Source organism: Diachasmimorpha longicaudata, chromosome 7 (genome assembly GCF_034640455.1).
Source record: "Diachasmimorpha longicaudata isolate KC_UGA_2023 chromosome 7, iyDiaLong2, whole genome shotgun sequence".
NCBI lineage: Eukaryota > Metazoa > Arthropoda > Insecta > Hymenoptera > Braconidae > Diachasmimorpha > Diachasmimorpha longicaudata.
In genome coordinates, this window is record NC_087231.1 from 5,972,852 (window position 1) to 5,993,593 (window position 20,742).

Here is a 20,742-nt window from a genome sequence, read left to right on the forward strand (position 1 = left end):
TCTTAATGCTGTGATATTTTATGTGAAAAGTCTCCCAATCTAATATATTACTGACAGTAATTAAATAGTTTGCACGACATGATCATACGCTACTGCGGCAAAAGTCTTGTCCAATACTGTTCCGTAAACGATGAAGATATTTCAACTGTAAAAATCATGAAATTTTCGCGACATACTGGCCTGAAGAAAATATTACCCCCCTTGACAAAATCATAACATAACTGAAATAACGGTCAATACTTTTTCTCTACACGAAGACCTGAAAAAGTTTCCAAGGTGAATAACCAACAAGTGCTCCATGGAAATTTTACTGAGAAAGAAAGGGCTTAATTTCCACCTCAATCTTTCGAAATTGTAAATATCATCACCTTTCATATAATTAACTGTAGAAAATGATAATTATTATTGTGAAGTCAACTTCATGCAATCACTGATTACATCCAGAGACGAATATTCATAAAAAATTACGTAGTCCTTGAGTAATTCCGGAGTGACATTTGGCGGAGGAAAATTTGACGAAACTGTTACTGAATTTTTTCGGAGTTTTCCGTAATTTTTATCAAAATTTTCTGCGAAAAATTGCGATATCGTTGGATCAATTTTCTCAGTTACTTGTGCAATCCACAAGCAAAATTAAATTTCGTATTTTTTACTAAATATTGCTCTCTGTGGAGATCGATAAAGACAGAGTCAAGCATCATAATTACTAAAATTATCAATTTCGCGATATTGCCAGGAAGAGACTGGCTCAGAATAGTTTTTTTTTTCCACAGTGACTCTGCGAACGTTCATTTCCGCTCACTGTCTCACCCCTCCAATATTTTCATCCGGAGTTTATGTCACGACAGCCTGTTGCTTAGTGACCCATTCATCGTAGAACTGCTGCCATTAATTCTTTGAAATAGTCCGGGCATGAGTGACATTTTCGTACACCTTCAAAATACCCGGATAATCATTCTATTTTATCTATGACAGGTTTGAGAAGACACTTTTTGTGGTGCCGTGAATAATTATTGAGATACGAGCTCCATAGCAAGTAGTATAAACCGAGCGATAGTCAGGCGATATTGAATTCTGCAGTCACGTATCTTTACCAACATTTCACGTTTATATATTATTGTTACCACGAAAATAATTTAGCAACGTCGTGTCACGAGGGTTTTCAGAGATAGCTGTTAATCATGGGGTCTGGAACTGGCTGTAATTGATTGAAATTTACGGTTAACGTTCATAGGTGTCGGGTCGTTTCTTTTCATCGTGAAAATTATACTCACACAGAACGGAGGGATCGTGCTTAGAAATGCAAATGGGTTCTATGAGCTATTTATTCGTAATTTGCAAACAAAAAGTCGTGGTTTACCATTGAAAAACTTAATTTTCTTTGTCGCTAGTTACCCATAATCAAAGATCCAATTGAGACAAGACATCATAATTGCTGAATAAAAATCAGAAATCAGAAATTATTTTCATTTAATTCGAATTCATGGAAAATTTAAGCAGAATGTCCTTCTCTCTCATTGTTTATTACTCCTAGTTTATTTGTACTTTTGTTATAAAGTCATAGGCCTACTAATTTACCGAATCCATCAAATAATTTGAGGATCAACTAATTGATTAAGTAATTTAAGTGGTAACGTTATCCTATGGAATACAATTTCCAACGTAACTGAATCTGTAAAGTCTTTACAAAAAAACTACAGGTGATACTCGAACATCAACAATCGTAATTCATTAATTCATGAATCGTTGACGTAAGTCAGGGATTTACGAAATAAATCATAACCATTTTGATTGGAATTGTTCAACGTTGTATCGAAGGTATGGCCGAAAACGCAGAATTTCGTGATTAATCAGTGACAATGGAGAGCCACACAATTACCACATTCTGTTCAATCTGCGTCAAATGTCAGTAAGCCCATAAATCATTGACATAATTAAAGGATCACTTGCAGTCAGATATCATGATGTCACATAATTCCTCGGTGAATAGTTCCCCTCCCTGCATAACCGCCATCAGAGTTATAAATGGAGGAGGGGGGAAAGAAATGGAAGGAGAAAGGGATATATGGAATTCCTAGCGGGTTCGTGGCGCACCAGGAGAGTTCATAACGTCGTTGCGTGATTTAAGGGATCGTGGTTAATTAAATACGAGGGAAAGTTAGGACGAGCTCATAAAAACCGATGAAATCCCGGTAACTTGGCCTGTTCTCGCCTAGTTGTGATTTAATTCCTACTTAAAATAAAAATTCCGAGTACGATGCATTAAAAATTTAAGAGGAAGAGGAAAAAAAAATTGTCGAATGCACATGTGGTAAATAATCTACTCTCAAGCTGCATCATCAATATTATTTATCCACTTTTTACCCGAGCCCAGAATTCACCCTAATGCTTTTCATTACCAGACCTGTGCCTTCACGAAAATGAAGACTAATACGAAAACTTTGCCACATTTTTTTTTTCTTTTACCCGTACGGTTTTTCCCTTCATTCCCACATCGAGGTCTGCAGTTGGTCTGTTTATTATTTCATGAATCCCCTGGAATTTTGATACCTGGATACCGGACGTATTATTACTATATATGGTTATGCGATAACGAGACAAACGTCTGACACGTGACAGTTAACCCGGCGATTGCCCCCTTCCTCCCTTCATTGGTACGTCTCTTGCAGCAATATGCTGCCTCTGCTATTGCCGAGTATAACTGCCCATTAGGAAAGTATCGAATGCCCATAGACACTGCCAATGTAATACTGCATACACGAAAATTTTTGATAAAAATTATCCTATCGTTCTACAAAAGTATATGATGGCTCATCGTTATGTCAGTTAACGGTGAAAAATTGGGTGGATTAACACCGTTCGATCTCCAGGATAAGTTCACACTGAATATTTTACTGTATTTCCATTCGGAAACTGAAAATTGATCGATAATAATCAATTTTTATTCTGGGTCGGAGAAATTTTAGACTGACGCATTATAAATTTTACCCAAATGACCGAGTAATTTTCATTTTTGTCGGAATAGAATTTCTCCAGAATTTTAGACCGTAGAATAAAATTTGATGGGAGTAGATTAATGTTTGAGTTGTTGGGTGAAAATGAGGTAATAATGAGGCGAATCCAAGGTAAAACCAGTCGAGAATAAGTGCTCTGAGACGAACTTATCGATAAAATAACGACCTCTGAGTTTTTGGAGATAAATGTGAACAGTGGACGAGACGGGAAAAACGATACGAGACAATATTTGGAGATAAATATGAGAAGTCGAGACGAGATGAGAGATTTTTTTGTGTCTCGTCTCCGGACTTCATTATTTGTGATAGATTGAGAGCGAATTTCGTTGGAATTTCGAGTAATTAATTCGCAGCGCAACAAAAAAATCCTCTGAGTACATATTCACTATTTTTTTCTTATATCTAACGATTTTTAACGCACCTGAAAACTCTCTTTTCCGGAACTCCGTCTAGCCTTGCATAATGGCGGATTTTATGAGTGAAAACTGATTGGAGAGGGGAAATTCTGTGTAATAACATGAAACCATGATGTTCGTTGAGCGCTTCATTTCATTATAGAACAATATAATTTAGGGATCCTCAACACAAAAGCGGGACAGACATTGTAAAGCCACTTTTAATATAAAAGACTCGATAAATATACTCAACCCTACCTTGGCCTGTACCTCAGTTTTCTTTTCCATTGGTGTTGAAAAAATTGCTGTCGAAGCACAAGCTTCCCCTTTCGCAAATGCCTTTTTCTCTCTCATCCACTAGGGGGTGAGCCATCAGAAAGTCAAAGTGGGAAGAGAGAGAGAGAGAGAAAAAGGACGATACGGGGCAAACTTTTATCATTTAACATGGTACATGAAATCCTAAGGCAGTACTTTCTGATTTTGATCCTCAAGTAAGACATTGCCAGTTCCGTGTTTTCTTCGTTCTTATGTAGCTCATCACGTCGATTTACAGAGATTCTTCTTCGTTAAATCTCCCCTCCGTTGGTTATATTTTTTCCCCCCGTCCTCGTCGCTATATTGCTTTTTCCCCTCTCATATTTCTTCGCTATCTCCACTGTTGGCACATATTTTACAAGTATCACTGAGAAAACTGGTGCGATGAGAATGAAATTCTATGAATGATAGCTAAATCAATGAGACTAAGTAACCCTAGGAGAAAACTAATCTAACACATGTCTCGTAGCAGATTTGCGGTGAAAATCTACAGTCCTGGTCGAAGATGAAGAATGGCCAACAGTGGGCCGAGACGCGGCCAATGTTGGTCTATCCTCGGCCGACTGTTGGCGATGATTCGATTCGAACCAGAGAGATAAATAGATCAGTAATTTATCGGTGGAAACCGAGCCTAGAGGTTTACAAATGTGGACGAAAAACAATCGCCCTAAAAATTAATCTTAATGATAATCATAATTTACACCCAGCTTAATTCATCAGCTCATCCTTCAATTACTGAATTGTGAATATATGCGTTTAAAAAAATAACTGGTTGTCCTGAATGAATAATTTTATTTTATCCCAATGAATAATTTTATTTTGTCCTCCATATTTTTTCATGGACACGTCGTAATTTTTCGTTTGCTCTAAAAATTAACATATTAGGTAGTAAATATTCTAGCATAATGGTCATGATGTTCCATTATTATTTTTCCCAATAAAAATTTCTATTTTTTTCCAATAAAAAGTAATTTTATATTCTTTTCCTCCACGTGCGAATTAGCGTACCCTCCGCTGTATTGCAATTATCGTTTCAACAACGATAAATAATAAACACTTATAGTGTTGGAACTTACTGATGCGCATGTTTACGTCAACAATTCAGTATTCCATCACCTTCGACAGATGTACTAAACGCACATTATTTATCGAAAAAAACAGTCACAGTTTCGGGATTCGTGCGTACGTGTTTTTCACATAAAAACGAAAATCCGTTTAGTATATATGTTATATTGGACTGCACACTGTTATCCAGAACACGATGTACGAAGAGGATCAAGCGAACCACTCGCCGTATAATTCTGTTTGTTTATGGTCGGTCTGCCACTCGATTTTTCAACGTAATGGACGCCTGGGTCGTGACAAACGAGACCATCCGATTTTTTTAACCCCACGACTTTTAGTTCACTACATATTTTTCTTGCACCGGTGGTGCTCCCACCAATAACCATCTCATCTTCATCGATCATTCTTTTCAGACATGCTAAGCCTCGTTGATGGAGGAACTCCAGTATTTTGACTAAAATATAGGAAAAGGGATGAATTCCTTCGCGGTTTGAAGGTAATGAATGAATAAATTTGATTGAAGAGTTATAACTGTCTGATAACAATCGCAATATGAACCGTTTCATTTGAACAATCGACCTCCCCTTAGAAGTGCATTCACTGAAAATGTAAAGTCGATATAATGTGGTATTACAATGAACTATATAGTGAGAAAAGTTCAATAAAAGTCATCTAGAAAATCCCCGACAATTCCACTGTACGAGAAGTAATCGTGAAATGAAATTGCAGTTCAATAAAAAATGATTTTCCAAGAGAATATCAAATTACATTTTGGGGGAAAAATATGTTAATAGAAGGAAATCATGAGAGCAATAAATGTTCGATATTTATCCTACGGTATTTGAACTAATTCATTCGTAACAAAATCCTACTTGAGTGTACGGTGAAAAATTCCAGATAAAATTTAACAAGAAAATCGTAACAACTTTTATTACTCATCTCGTAAACTATAATTTTATTCAGTGGAAAATACTGGTTCTTGCTAGATCTCCCACGATTTTCTCCATAAAAAACGTCTATAGATATAAACATTATCCACCTCTTCAGAAAAATCTTCACACCGACGAGATAATAATTATTTCCCCCTCGTCTCAAGATCATCAACAAACAAAAGTAAATTTTTATCAAACTTCAAATTTTACAATTTATTCAATTCACTATCGAAAAAGAAATACATCTTCCCCATTTTCCCTCGATCAACTAAAAAATCCCTAAAAATAGATTACACCCCACGATTACCCGACATGTTTGGCAATTATTCTCAAAATTCTTTCAGTATTCTTTCATATTCAACTTTTCACCGAAGAAAAGAACTGATACAAAAAAAAATTCAATGCCTGAGCTGTAGTAAAGCGAATGTAAAAAAACGGCAAAACTACAGAAATGAGGAAACGGCGAGCATGAAAAAAGGTGAGAGTAGTGGTGAGTAATATGGGTGAAGCAAAAAAAAAAAGAATGACTTTAGTAGAAAAGAGCAGCGAGGAAGTTTAATTTCGCGCAGGTACATCGGCGCGGAAGCTGCTATACGATGTTCAAAAGCGCCTGCATCCGGAACACTAAATCATAAGATATTAGATGGTGTACTCCGCTAGGAGACAACCCCATCCTCCCACTCCATCCCCCACCCTCCCCCCTCCCACTGCCCTCCTACGCCCTTAACACCATTGCTTTCATACTTCTTTTCTCTGTCTTTCTCTATTGAACTCCCCTGAAGATCTTTTGCACACCACCTTTTGGCCCCAATGGGGCCAAAACCAATTTTTCTTGGGTACTGTCGCCCCGAGTTACGACGAAATGTAGCCAAGCTCTCACCCACAATTTCTATAGAGAATACAGTGAATTGGATCCCGGTCCGGAAGCCAAACACTGTCCACCGTGGTCTTCTTCATCCACCACAATTGTTATTGCCGGTGTGGCAATGGTACGGTACATACCAAACTCATGACAATGGTATCTCTGTACATGTACACTTCAACATTTGGAGGGAAAATTTTGAGGAGACAAAACCGTCAAAAAATACATTATCACGATATTTTATATTCGAGATATTTTCAACAACTAGTTAAACTGACAGACCATCCATCCGCCATTGTTTCATCAACTTCAGGGAGAGAAAAATTTGATAATTTTTATAGCGAGATTCCGATACAAATTACTGTGCTACCTTACAATCTGGGGGCAAAATGTAGGACTGAGAAAAATTACTATGCGGTATAGTAAAATTAGATGAATTTTTTCGGATAGACTTTTGCTGTTTAGGAGTATTTTAGGACATCAATCAGTTGAAAGCTCTAGTTGACTGATGTCCCTCATTTTTATGTTGAACTTAAGGGTGAGGGGAAATATATAAGAGGAAACAATGTCGCAGCCATTTGTATTTTGACAATCAATCAAAATTTCAACTGAGAAATTGCGGAATAATTACGATTTGATGTTAATGATGCGTCAAAAGAGCGGACAGACATCTATCGATTATTTGACAGGAGGAGAAAATTTGTCTGTCCTCCGAGACAGATTGTATCTAAAATTGTCACATTTTGCGAGAATTTCAGACCTTTATGGTGATCTAGACCTGTGTTTTCCACCAACGATCTGAAATTCAGATGAGGGACAAACATTTTTTTGTTGTGTAGGGAATATAAACTGATAATCTCGGTGTAAATTCGTAAAATTGAATGAAATATTGGATTTTCTTGAAAGCTGACACCTCAATTCTAAGCTCTGAGTGTTTACCTCATGCCCACAATTTCCGTCAAAGCTGAAAATTTTCATCTAAAACTTCGCACTTAAAAAAAAATTCGCATATTCCAAGCAAAACTCGAGAATTACGAATCTTAACGGGAATAATAATTTTTTTATTCGATAATGAATTCTAGACATGACAGACTGATGGATTATAAAAACAGCAATGACTCGCATGCCATTTTTTATGTCACATAAAGGGACAACTTTTGGATCCCCACTTATCAATTTTAATTCAAATATATAACTAATTTAAGACCAACTCGAAATATTCGACGGTCGAGTTAGTATGACCGCCAGTATCCATAAAGAAAAATCGATTCGTAACAGTGAAAATTTATTGATTTCACCAACACAGTCCATTCGTCTCCCCGTCTATTCCATTATGCGTGGTATTAAATTAAGCGTGAAAAAAAAAGTTAATGTGCGTTCCATATGCAGATTCGCGTCTCCACGGCAGCTTCGTAGCGTTACGTTCCAAGTAATATAGCCTCTTTGTATCCATTTTATGACGCAGCTGCCATAAAGCTGCGGCGTTGGACGAACTCATAGGAGGTAAGGGCTGCAAAATCACAGTGTATGCGTCTAACTCCAACCCTCATTCTCTTACCCAGCTTTCTGCCTCGTCTATTTTACCTTCAACGATTTCCGAGGTGTGCTAGTATATTTTTTATGGTTTACACCTGAGCGTATAAGGTGCTAGAATACCAGGACAGCGTAGTTCACCTTTCTACTGAATTAAAATTAAGTGAAACAATAGTTTCATTCGTTGTTTGTTTCATCAAATTACATTTTTCAAATCCGTCCACGTTAGTTTCAAATAGTTGAATAAATTGATCTTCCCGATTGCTTGAGCAGAATCATGGAAAGATCTTCGGGAGATTCTCGGAATGTTTCGATGAGATTAACAATTAATGTCAACAATGTCTTAACAATATCTCTTCCGAACATTTTTCCAAATAAAAATTGCCTTCCGAAGATTTCTTACAACAGAAGCTTCAATTCTGGTACAAATCAAAATCAAAATTGTCCAAATTTGCTCCAGATTAAAATTCTCCTTCGAAAATATTCCAAAAAATGTTTACGATAATTTCCCTCCGTGTTTCACAACAAAATGAAGAGGCTCAATCGCGCCTTAATTTCAACTCGACGATTTGACCTGATCCATTCACTTATGTTCCATAAATTGCCGTCATTTAAATTGCCATAATTCCGTCACAGAATGTCACGAAGATTTCTGCAAAATGCGCTCAAGCATCAAATTGTGCAATTTGGCATGACGAGCCGCTAATGAGTGAATCACAACATTGAATTTCTACTGAGACTCCCCTACGTGCAGGCTGCCTTGGGCAATTGCTGATGGCTTTGACTAATTTCTAATTTCATATTGGCTAAGTAGTGACTGAAAACTCCATATCAGTTAATTACCCAGGGAGGTAAATTGAAAATAAAAGGGAATAGCTTAGTTCATTGTCAATGTTATTCAATGTTAACCACATATTATCTATCAACCTTCAGATCCAGATATTATTTTTTATGGTGCAACATTGGAAGAGCCTGCAGATGAACCAAGACAGTGAATTATCCCGGATTAATTTACGATTTACATATTGTGGGAAAGGCAATGTAATTGGATACGAAGTACAGAGAATTCTGAAACGATCAATGACAGTTTACCGTTATTATCTACTCAAGCATATTGTACTGGCTTGATAACAGAGACGTTTGGCTCCCTCATCGACCCTTACGCGTTTAATTGCTGTGGTACTTCCAGTTTAGAGATGGTTTAGTATTCTCCAGGGAACCTAAAACTCTCGAAACACAAGAAAGCCATCTGTGGGCTCGATCGATCTTTTAATGTGAGAATCTCTTTAGGGAGCTTGGTGTGAGCCTCTCGAGACCAAAAGAACATTCGTTGGACTAACAGTAAGAGTATTACTCCATAACCAGTTAAGACAAACCGAATGGAATTGTTTATTTGGAGCTTTTCACGAAGATTATCATTTTACTTTCTGGACAAATGGTATTATTTTTTTTATGCTTCTCGACAGCGTGAGTATAACGGGTAATAAACTGTCGGAAAATTGCGATAAGTTGCCTCGTACAATGTTTATCTTGGCGTAAACTGAATGAGATTATATTTTAACCTAAAAGCTTGAAAACGATGTATCCTGGTAGTTTCTCAGATCTGAGCACAGTCAGTTTGAATTTAATTCGTAGGGAGTTAAAAAAAAAAAAAAAGAACTGGAGAAAACTACAGAGCCGGTAATCCGACTCCCTTTTCCGACTGATTAAAAATTCACAAACGCTAGGGCTCAACTTCCGAGTTGGATAACCTCGTGGTAGCAACTAGAAATGGCGAAGGCATTTTAAAAACGAGTATTCGGCGGCATAATCTGAGAGATGTGAGTTGAGTGAACTCAATTCGTAATTGTTATATTGAAACAAAAAATTATAGCTAATAGTTATTGATGTATAAAGTAATCTACTGTGTGCCAAGAATAGAATAGTATGGCTCTAACGTGAGGCAGTAAAATAAAGGATCCTCAGACGCAAGTGCGATTTTCAACTGAGCGATATTCCATTTTTAATAGCTATATCGGTAATGAAAATTGATTTCCCATGACTTCATTATAGCTGCTATGAATAGATTGAATAGCGCATAAATGATTATTTTACATATGTGCACTCAACGTCTTAGAAATCGCTGAGAAATTTCGAATAAAATATGGCTTAAAAGATGGAAGATTTTAAGGAATGGTTCCATGTATTTATAGTTTTTTGGTTTTGTTAAATGATCATCGATTAAACTCTATTTTATGCCTGATTGAAATTGTGAATTCTATCTTGAGAAAATAATTCAGAAACTTATTTACTAAATTTAATAAATATACAAAATATTTTTAGTAGCAGTAGCAAATTATGTCTCGAGATTCTCCCGGAAAATTGTCATACTTTCCTCAACGTAAATGTCATAATCTGGTAATCATATCTCATGGGTCCATTACCGATGGTGACATACGACAAATTACAATTCAATAAGAATGAACTGAGTAATTCAATTGTTATTGATGAATCATGCTCTGGAAATTATCGCAGAAAAATTTGATTCGATATTCAGCAACGTCGAGTTACCAATTTTTCCATTCTCGGTACTCTATGAATTAAATACAGTTCTACTCAGAAATCCTGTACGTCAAATGATATATATATATATATATATGTATATATATTCAAATCAATGGGAAAATGGTATATTTCAGGAATAGCCGCCTCTGTCCGTACGGCAAGTTTGCCAAATTGTTCCGTATTTCACTGGGAGACTATCCACGATAGTTTAAATGGAAGCCGATAGATATATTCTTTTTGCCGACTGTCTCCGAATTCTCTCGATAATTACATTACCACCATTTCAGTAGTACTATGTGATCGGAAAAAAAAATCAATAATGAAATTCTCTTCGAAATAATTGAATAACTGATCACTCCATTGCTCCGCAAATGACAGGTGTTCATTAAATTTAAGTTGACAGAGAGAAAGGGGAGACAGAGAGAGAGAGAGAGAGAGAACTTTACAATTTTATTGTCGACAGTCATTAAATTGAACTTGCATTCACAGCGATTTTTTCATTTTTATTATTTATTTTATAGAGGTCAATTTTCATCAATTATTGAATGGATTATTTATGTAACCCAGTAAAAAAAACTTCCATTCTTATACTGTAATGGAAATTCTCCCAATTGTTGCTTTCCGGTAGACATAATAGCACGAAATTATATTTTATTCAATCACCCCACAATCCATCAATGCATCATTGAAAATTGATGAGCTGTTATTTCACTGGAAAATACATCAAAATTCGTTTCACGAAATGATCGGCAAAAAAAATACCATATTAAATTCATCAATACTAATTCATCCGAGCCACATACAGTTCGATTGTTCAATATATAAAACAAAAGGCGCCTCTAATGGAAGGGAGGTAATCAATTCGAATTGAAAAAATCTTTCAATTGCGAATTTTCAATCACTAATAGTTATTATTTATAACTCGAACGATTCTCCGTTAAATAAACGGGAAATCGTGTGGGTTCTGGCCCCTCTCAGTGTACCCAATGTGACGTCGGCATGGTGACATTATTGCATTATCGTTGCGGTTATTGTAGAATACAGAGACGCTGTCGTTCGATTGATCAAGGTTGTTTATAGATGACCCCTAGAGCATCGGGTTATGCCAATCTCGCACAGGAGAAAATAGACGAAGTATACCTGTCTTCCAAGTTACATTGCCTGAAAGGCATCACTAACTATCCGTCGTCTTAATATTCCGAGCCGAAATTATTCACGAAGAGTATTATTGGAATTATATATGTGATACCGAGGAATTGATTAATAATAAATATCGAGATAAAGGGAGACCTATCCGTCACTGCTATTGAAGTATGCTAGTGTGCTAGTATGCTAGTGAGATTAACTTCGAAAATTTGATTTGGTTGCACAATACAATAGAAGTTAAAAGTAAAATTGAAAATATATTTTTCGAGATGTGGAAATTGATGGTAGTGTCCTCACCTCCACAAGGATAATATCCAAAAGGTAAAGTACATGTAGAGGATCTTGGTCATGAAGTCAAGACACTTGAGATGATTTATTAACAACTATATCTTATTCGGTAATGAATCTGGGACTTGAGTGAACGTTTCAAATTTGTCAGAAAAATTGTCTTGAAGTCATCACCAGAGGAACTGACATTAGGCCTTTTGGAACTGGAAGAAAACCAGACATTTCCCGTTTTTCACAACTCGAGACCGAGACGAACAGTTCTTTGAAAAAATTGTTATGAAAAAAGTTTATCTCATTGACCAGAATAATATAACAAAATCGAAAATTCATTCATTTGGAGGAATGCTCCAAATTAATGAACAGCCGTAGCTGTACTCAATACCAAACCATGTAGTGGTCAAGTTATTTTACCCCACCGTTCAATAAATCGCAAAGGAAGTTCCGATATTTACCTGTAACATTTAATACGTGAAGCCGATGAAAATGAAAATCCCGTCGGAGTTCCTTTGTTACTGGTTTTAACGAATGAATACGTATCATGAATACACCGTTTCACTTATAATTTGAAAATGTTACTGTCCAAAACTGAACTATGGCAGAAATCCCACACATCATTCATCCAGTTATCGTTGTTATTCCGAATACGAACTGTACAATATAATACGAGTTTCAACCCTTGGTAATTGGCAGAATGAAGAATAACTTGTTAGAATCAACAGACAGGATATTTGGGGTAGAGATTCACACGCTAACCGAAGAACCATCGATTATTTACAGAATTTTACACCAATGGTATAATTCTAGGTATTAATATAATTTTGTCTCCAATTTACTTTGAAAAATTTAAAGATATTTTCATTAAAAGTAGAAAAAAGACGGATTTTTAATGGATTTTTCCCCCTCGAGAAATAATTCATAGCTGAAGCAAATGTAAATCAGATCCAGTTTCCAAAACTTAAATTCCGACCAACATTATTGTACAAATATCAACTTAATTTAATTATAAACTATATCAATCAAAAAATAACTCTCCTACCCCTAATCATCGAGCTCATCCGAGGGATACTATCCGCAGATTCAGACAATCCACTATTCCCCTGGTATTGAAATACAATTTCCAATCATAATGACGTATACGATCTATTTTGAATTTATCCAATATTGGCATCCACTAGCTAAATCTGTCCTAGATCCATAATTAACCTAAAAATCATTATCATCGATGAGACTCAAGTCAATGACAGCAAGTTCCTCCTAAAATATTTTTGGTCCATTTCTTACACATGGCCCTACACTTTTATCATAATATTCCACTACTACATTCATCGTCGTCGCCCTCATGATTCCTCCACTATTCCAACGCTAACACAAATAAAGAAATTCAGCGACGAGGGGGCTCGTGCTGTTATTAAAAAAAAAAGTTTACACAAGGTAATGCACTTTATTGTGTAATCTACCTCACGCGACTTATTGACTTTACGACGAAGAAAGAGGGGTCAAAAGTACACCCCAGTTATGAATGGCATTGAGGGATGGCAAACTACCCTCCCACGACTTTTTTTTCGATCGTATGGATTCTGCAGTGAATAATATACTCCCATTCCCTCCTTATTCGTATCAACATTTTCGTTCCCTCTATTTTTTATGTTTACAACATCTGATATTCACCATTTTTTACGCACCTCACGTATTTCAGTGATGACATCACGCCCTGGCGTTCGGTGTTGTGTAAAGCCGCGGAAAGATGGACAAGAAAAAAAGAAAAAAAAAGCATGCAGATGATAAACCCAAGTAACAACTCCTGATGTTTTTTCACATACATAAAAATACATGATTATACAGACGAGAATATGTACTTACGTACTCGTAAAATTCATTTCTCCCCTTCAACTTCAAGTTAGATTCGTTTTTTTTTTACAAAGTAAACGAAGCTTTTCCACAATTTGTTAAAATGGCTATTCCGATAACTGCAACCCTTGGGGGTAAACTGTTTGAAACACAATAGGATGAGTAACAATCTACAAGCAGTAGACTCTAGAAGTAAGTGAATGAGGTAAAATAAAAAAAAAGGGGGTACGTATGAAGTGTGAAAAAAAAATGGTAATAGACGGCTCAAGCAACTTGCACGCCAGACCAAGTTGTAAAAGTGTATTCTGAGAAATACACTTGTGCATTAGCGACAAGCCCTAGAAACGACAGAGGTAGTTGTTATACAATTGAGAACTTTGCACAAATGAAACTGTGTTGAATAGTAGCAGGACGTCGGACTCGTTAGGAAAAGAAACAGTCAGGAGGAGAGTAATTTCGATCACGCCATGTGCACCCCAGGTGCTTACGTGACCGAGTGTTTGGCGGGAATAGGGAACCTGTAAACCCCTACACCAAGCCTCGATGACTCCCCTTTTACACCCACCAGGAAGCGTGTCAAATGCAAATGAACCTTCCAAGAAAATTGTTCGAGTTTTTTTCAAACATCGAGTTCCGTTTCTTCCAAATATTTTTTTTTTACCTGTAGATTGGCCATTTTGCTTTACAAATATCGACTTATTGGATTGACTGACCGATTTATTTACAGCAGACGAGATTCGTTAACTATTAAGGAATGGCGAGGTTCAATATTGCCAAATGAATATTTATTAACAGTTGACAAATGGCGATAGTTGAATATACATTTGTTAATTATTTACGAATCAACTTTTGGGGGACCCACACAGAGCCTGATCTACAACCAAAACCTGTTCCTTAATAATAACTAATCCGTTCGATTTTCTATATGATCAGCTGTGTGGGTCATTAAATAATTACGTAAAGTAAATTGATAGATAATTCAGCAGAAGATTGCAAAGACATGAAAAGTCGACGACATTGGCAGTCATTTTCTCACGGAAAATTTATTTGGCCATTGCATTTTCGGTATTGTGAATATCTTAAAGGGTCATCAAAGTATACAACATTGAAGTAGAGTAAAAAAATATTTGCCGTAATGCACGAGAGAATTGAATTAAAGATCAAGCCCGAACCATTGAATATACTCAATGTGCAGTGTTTCCTCAGGGAGAATAATAAATACGTATTTATTATTCTCCCTGAGGAAACATTGCACATTATCCATGGGGATTTGAAATGTAGGAAACGAAGGCTTGATTCTACGAGTTTTACGATTCTAGCCATTCCCTTGGTTACTTACAGACATAGATCATTAAAGTGTTTACTGCCTCGTTATCACTCAACTAAAAACAACTTTATACACGAAGTTTATGCAACGTCATTCTTCATATTATTTATTGACATGATAGTTATTCCTCTATATTTTAGCAGAAATATAACAAACATATCGGATGAATCACTGGACTCTCGTACGAAATTTCATATTCACCCAAAAAACGGAAATGGTAACTTCTCCCTTGAAAGTTATATTTCCCTCTATCGTGTGTATGTTCTACCCCTTATTACCAAAATATCATCGTCTCGGAAAAATAACCCTTGCGTGATCACGACAAGTGACGTAGAAAAAAATAATAAAATGGAAATCAAAGTCGATGTAGTTTGATTCTCTCCAATAAAAAAAAATAAGACATTTGTAGTCGAAATAAAATGTAGTTTCGCACTCGTCCAACCGAAAATCCTAATCACTGTTCGACCGTAAACGTTTGAATCTCTTACACGACACTTCCTATCTCTACGGCTGTATTACGACCTGGCGCCATAAACAAACCGTAAAACTGGTATACAAAAGAGACAAAACCGCTCCGACGAAGCAGCAAATGTTGTTACTTTTATTACTCTTCGTCTATACTCACATATATTGGGATGAGAATCGATCGACCGCTGCGATTTTGATGGAAGAAGCCACTATTCTCCATCGAATGTGAAGTTTCTAAAACGAGAACTGGGTTTTTGGATCACTGCTCATACTCATCGTACGATAAACTGGGATTCACTCACTCGGTCCAAATACAACCTACGTTTGAATTTCAGTTATCGATTGGTGAATCAAAAATTCAGGAGGAACAAACTAAAAATTGTCACTTCACCAAATAATTCTTGACTACGAGTGTCACAAATGAGTGCCACTATCAATTAATTCAACGGTTTGACCATGATGGTGGCAAAGTGCTATCAGACAGCTCAGGAGTCTGCGATTGTCGTTGTTATCGCTGACGCTGACCGAGGTAACACTCGCGTGCTGATGATTGCAGGGCTCTGACGCTTTCTCCTGTGCACGATGCCAGCCCTAGTGCCAGTACAGGCTAGAGCTCAATGTACCACCATAAGGATTACGTATTATCATCTATCAAATACAGTGGATTTACGTGTTAGGTACGGATATTCGAACGGATATTTTTGGATAACTATACCATCATTGATCTATAAAATAGTAGGACCTCAATTACTGCGGATATTGACTTCCTCTTGGATAAGTTAAACCCAATCCTCCGATTAGGTATTTTTATCAAAGGGGATCACGACCAAAATTTCAAGTGATGCAATGACAAAATGGCCTCCCCAGGATTTTTCTCACACGTCTACACCGAGAAATGGAGATATTTGGATCAAAAGTACGATGTTACTGACACCCTATTGATATCCTTAATAATTCTCGATTGAATTTTCTGAGTCACTCACAGAAATATATTTTTCCACAGAAAAATATGAGGCCGAATTCATTCACCACAAGAAACGACATCTCGAAATTAAAATCAATCCAACTAGAATTGATTCAAGTAATCCGATTTTTCTCAAAAACAAATATCCTTCGTCTTTGAAATGGGTATAAAATTTCTTGAGTAAAATATTTCTCTTCCCGATAAAACATGCCATTTCCTCGTCAATATTTCCGTCGAAAATTTTTCGATTCAACAAAACATATGCTCCTCAAAACTTTTATTCGCTCAACGCGAATTCACGTGAAATTTTTCGTGATGGTTGATTTGTGATTGAAAAATTCCAACAGGTTACCCTGATAAGATCATATTCTATCACACAAACTGTCTATTGGCAAAAATGTTGAGTGTGTTTGGAGATCCTCCTGAGTGCTACTTGAAACAGAGTAGAATACTGTGTTTCTCGCTGTCAACATTACTGTGTAGCCCATCGTCGGGTATTAAAGTCGTTGAAAAAGATCTATGCTCGCACTTACCGGCTCACTCAACAAAAAAAAAGTACAGTTTTACACGTGAACTTGGCCATGTTTCCCACCTCTTTCCACTCTCAACTCACTAAGCCACTCTTACACAGTTTCTCCAAAACGAAGCACGTTGGTGCGTATTTAACGGTTGTACAACCACTTACACGAAACATTACCACCACTTATGCTTTTTCAGGTCTTAGTTTGAACTCAAAGTGCTTTTGCACTGTTCTTTTACAATGGCATATACGGATATCGCTTGACCGAAGATAAAGTGGCCTTTAAAACCCGCTTGCCACGAAGAATACAAATTTCCTTCTCTGACCATTCTACCAAATTGATTCCCTAGCAAACTCTCGAAGCAACCGAGCTACTCCAACTGCTCCCCAAACATCCTCTATATAGAGCAAAATTTTATATCAGGGTTATGTATCCAAAGTGCCTAACGTCCACGGTTTGTTCCTGGACGCTGACGTGGAGGCAGCTGCGTCTAATCCCAAAATTATGCAGGATAGAGAAATTTCCGAGGAGGGATCTGTACTTTTCGTTGTTGTTGGCTACTATACCGAGAGAAATTTTTGATGAAAATTATCCAACCGTTCCATATAAGTGTACCGTGAGTCGTCGTTACCTCATTTATATCCCAAAATTTGGTAAAAATTAATCCACGATGATGAAATTTTATTCAACGTCCAAGACATTTTATGCTGATAAAATTTCCCAAATGTTCTACCGATTCCCTAGACAGATTATAGGAGTTATTTTAGAACAGAAGTGATTTTTAACTGTTGATGGGAAGCAGGATCCTAAAATCTTAGTTAAATGCTATGACACTGTCCAAATTTTCATTCGACAGAGGTCTATCACTCAATAATTTGTGAATATTTAAAATGTTATGATTAAAAAATTTCGTATTTTATCGACAGTAAAAATAAATCTGATGGACACATTTCAACCGTTTAAATAAATTTTATGAAATCGTTCTAGAGTCTTCGTTGTTATGTGTGTATAAATTATATAACTAAATGGATTCAATTTTATGTGCATGGGAATGAAATCTCTCTAATCGAGAATAAAAATTAATCATCATTTATTTGTTTTTACAAAGTATTCAGGTAGAAATGAGACGGTAATTTTAGTGAAAAATGTCTCTCTGTGTAGTTCTCATCTTAAAACTTTGGAGATCCCATCAAGCCAATAGGAAACAACCGCTAATAAAATTTGAGGAATACAAGATACGGATCGCAAAATTCTGAGTATCTCTCTAACGAATAAAAGTACCTCCCACTGCGATGACTCATTACTACGTACTTCATTAAGAAATAGCTGGTTATAGCAATATTATACAGCTTGCCTCTCATGAAAGTGTAAACTACTGAGAACCACAAACCCTACGTAGTTATCGTTCGAGTATGTAACTAACCAACGAGACGCAATTATACTTTTGCGTATAGGTCACGCACACGCTGCTGTATTACCCTCAGTGAAAACTTCCGGACATACCTTTTCACTCACAGTTCTGCTTCAGTCAATATTGGAGAATTTATCGGGTGGTACAACAAATAAAGCTTATTTATGTACTGCTATGCAAATATTATTGCAGATATGTTTTCGATTTTGCGTCCGGTAATCAAAAAAGATGATACAATCAGAGAATCCTCACTAATTTTCAACAGGTCGAACAGTAAATCTCATCTCCTAAACAAGTCTGAGTAAATAATTAATGAATTCCGCCCCTCTTTTAGGTCATAGTCCACGTTTGAAGGAATTAGAGTAACGCAAGGATTTTTTTAAATAAAAATGCTAGGATAAGGACTGGAGTACTGTGAACAAAAACTAAGCTGTTAAAATAAATTTTTCCCCAATTTCGGATAAAAATTTTGAGGATTTCCGCAGAATATTCCCAGACATTTCGAGAAAATTAACGTTTAAGTCAATAATACTTCTAGTACTATTTTTTATTCTGGCCATTATTTCCCAGCGTGAAAATGAAAATTTCTTTCGCAAAATCCTCTCTGGTCCAACGTACCCACCCAATCAAAGTCGAGTAACTGAATGACTGGAGATTCTCTGAAGTATCAGGAGACAGTGTTTTTTATCCTAGAGTTTCGCCATATTTTCTATTTACATAGTACGAATAAACACAACTTTCTCTATCCAATATTCTCAAAATAGTCCCTTTGGACTTCTGTTAGCATTTGGTTATTTCCATTAACAAATTTTACCGCCCAGTATGACTTCCACTGGTGTATCAAGTGTCCAACTATTTTCCTAGGTGCTCATCAAAGTCAAATATTTGACAAAAACTTCTTGACCCAATGCATATGAACAACTTTCAAAATTTTTCGTTCTGCTTCTGCTGTTAAGAACCAAAATAGGTACAGCAAGTGATGCATACAGAGAACCGAGTGAAAAAAAGTTAACGGTACATGGAGAGTTGCTGAAGAGTCTCTGTAGAGCAGTTAGTGCAGTGAGTTTAATGAACGAATACTGGTCCACAAAAAAATAGAAGAAGTGAACAAAAAAAATTACTAAAAATCCTATAATCCTTTGTGGTCAGTTGGGTTATCCTTACTCGCTGACGTATGCTTTGACACGCGCTTCTCCACTATGACCAAAACGCCAGTTCAGACACAGTATTTTCAGGTGAACAAACAAAGGATCGTTTGCTAAAGAATAAAGAGCACTTCATTTTTTCACCTAGACCTCCAATTACCTTTATTTTAAATTTCAAATAATGACTACGACGTCTCTTTACTCCAAACCTGACATGTCCCATGATTCCTGATCATAATGAATATCAACAAATGACAAATGACGAGGGGATAAAATTTGACTTGATGATGAATATGAACTCCTTCATTCAGAGGATAATCGAAAAAAGAGTGCAAATATTTTTGTATTTTACGATCCACCAAATTCTAAAACCACGAATCACATGTTTTGGATTAATTATCTTGTTTCAATTTTCAATGATGAAATAATCTACGAATATAAATTTTTACTCTGTGTAATCATCAGAAGTTGCTAGACTTGCGTGCCTGCGTTTCTGTATAAACGCCAGTCACTCCAATTCACAAACCACCCTTGTGTATTTTATGCGAATCACCTGCGCAACGGCACACCCCTTTGACTGTTACGTTCACCCACCCACAAGTAACGAAAAAATGGTCAATCAATTCCAATGATATTATGGAGAATTAATTGGCGAAAAAAGCGATATGATTGGGGAACTTCAACTGAGTTGGGACAACCAGAATTCAAAAAAACTATTTAAAAATCACGAAAAATAGGTAACAGTTACGAGTAGGCTATGAAAATTATCGTCAGTATCAACTCTTTGTAATAAACAAATTAGATATGCCTCTTCTGAGTGTCTGAACACAATAGATTATCTAGAAAAAAGTGGCTAGGTTGTGGTCAGTTACAAATTTGTTGAATTTCGGAACGATTTCCATTATAAATAAAAATGAACGGCTGACGAACAAATTTAACGAATTAATTGATTGCAATCATCTAA

At 36.3% G+C, this 20,742-nt stretch overlaps 1 protein-coding gene and 1 long non-coding RNA gene across 6 annotated transcripts in view; one reads left to right on the forward strand and one right to left on the reverse strand.

Annotated features, from left to right (window-relative positions):
• The window catches only part of LOC135164484 (tyrosine-protein phosphatase Lar), a 284,343-nt gene that overhangs the window by 166,123 nt on the left and 97,478 nt on the right, over positions 1–20,742 (reverse strand). The window lies entirely within an intron of this gene.
• Positions 1–20,742, forward strand: part of LOC135164488 (uncharacterized) — a 37,421-nt gene that overhangs the window by 5,839 nt on the left and 10,840 nt on the right. The gene's annotated exons all lie outside the window — the stretch shown is intronic.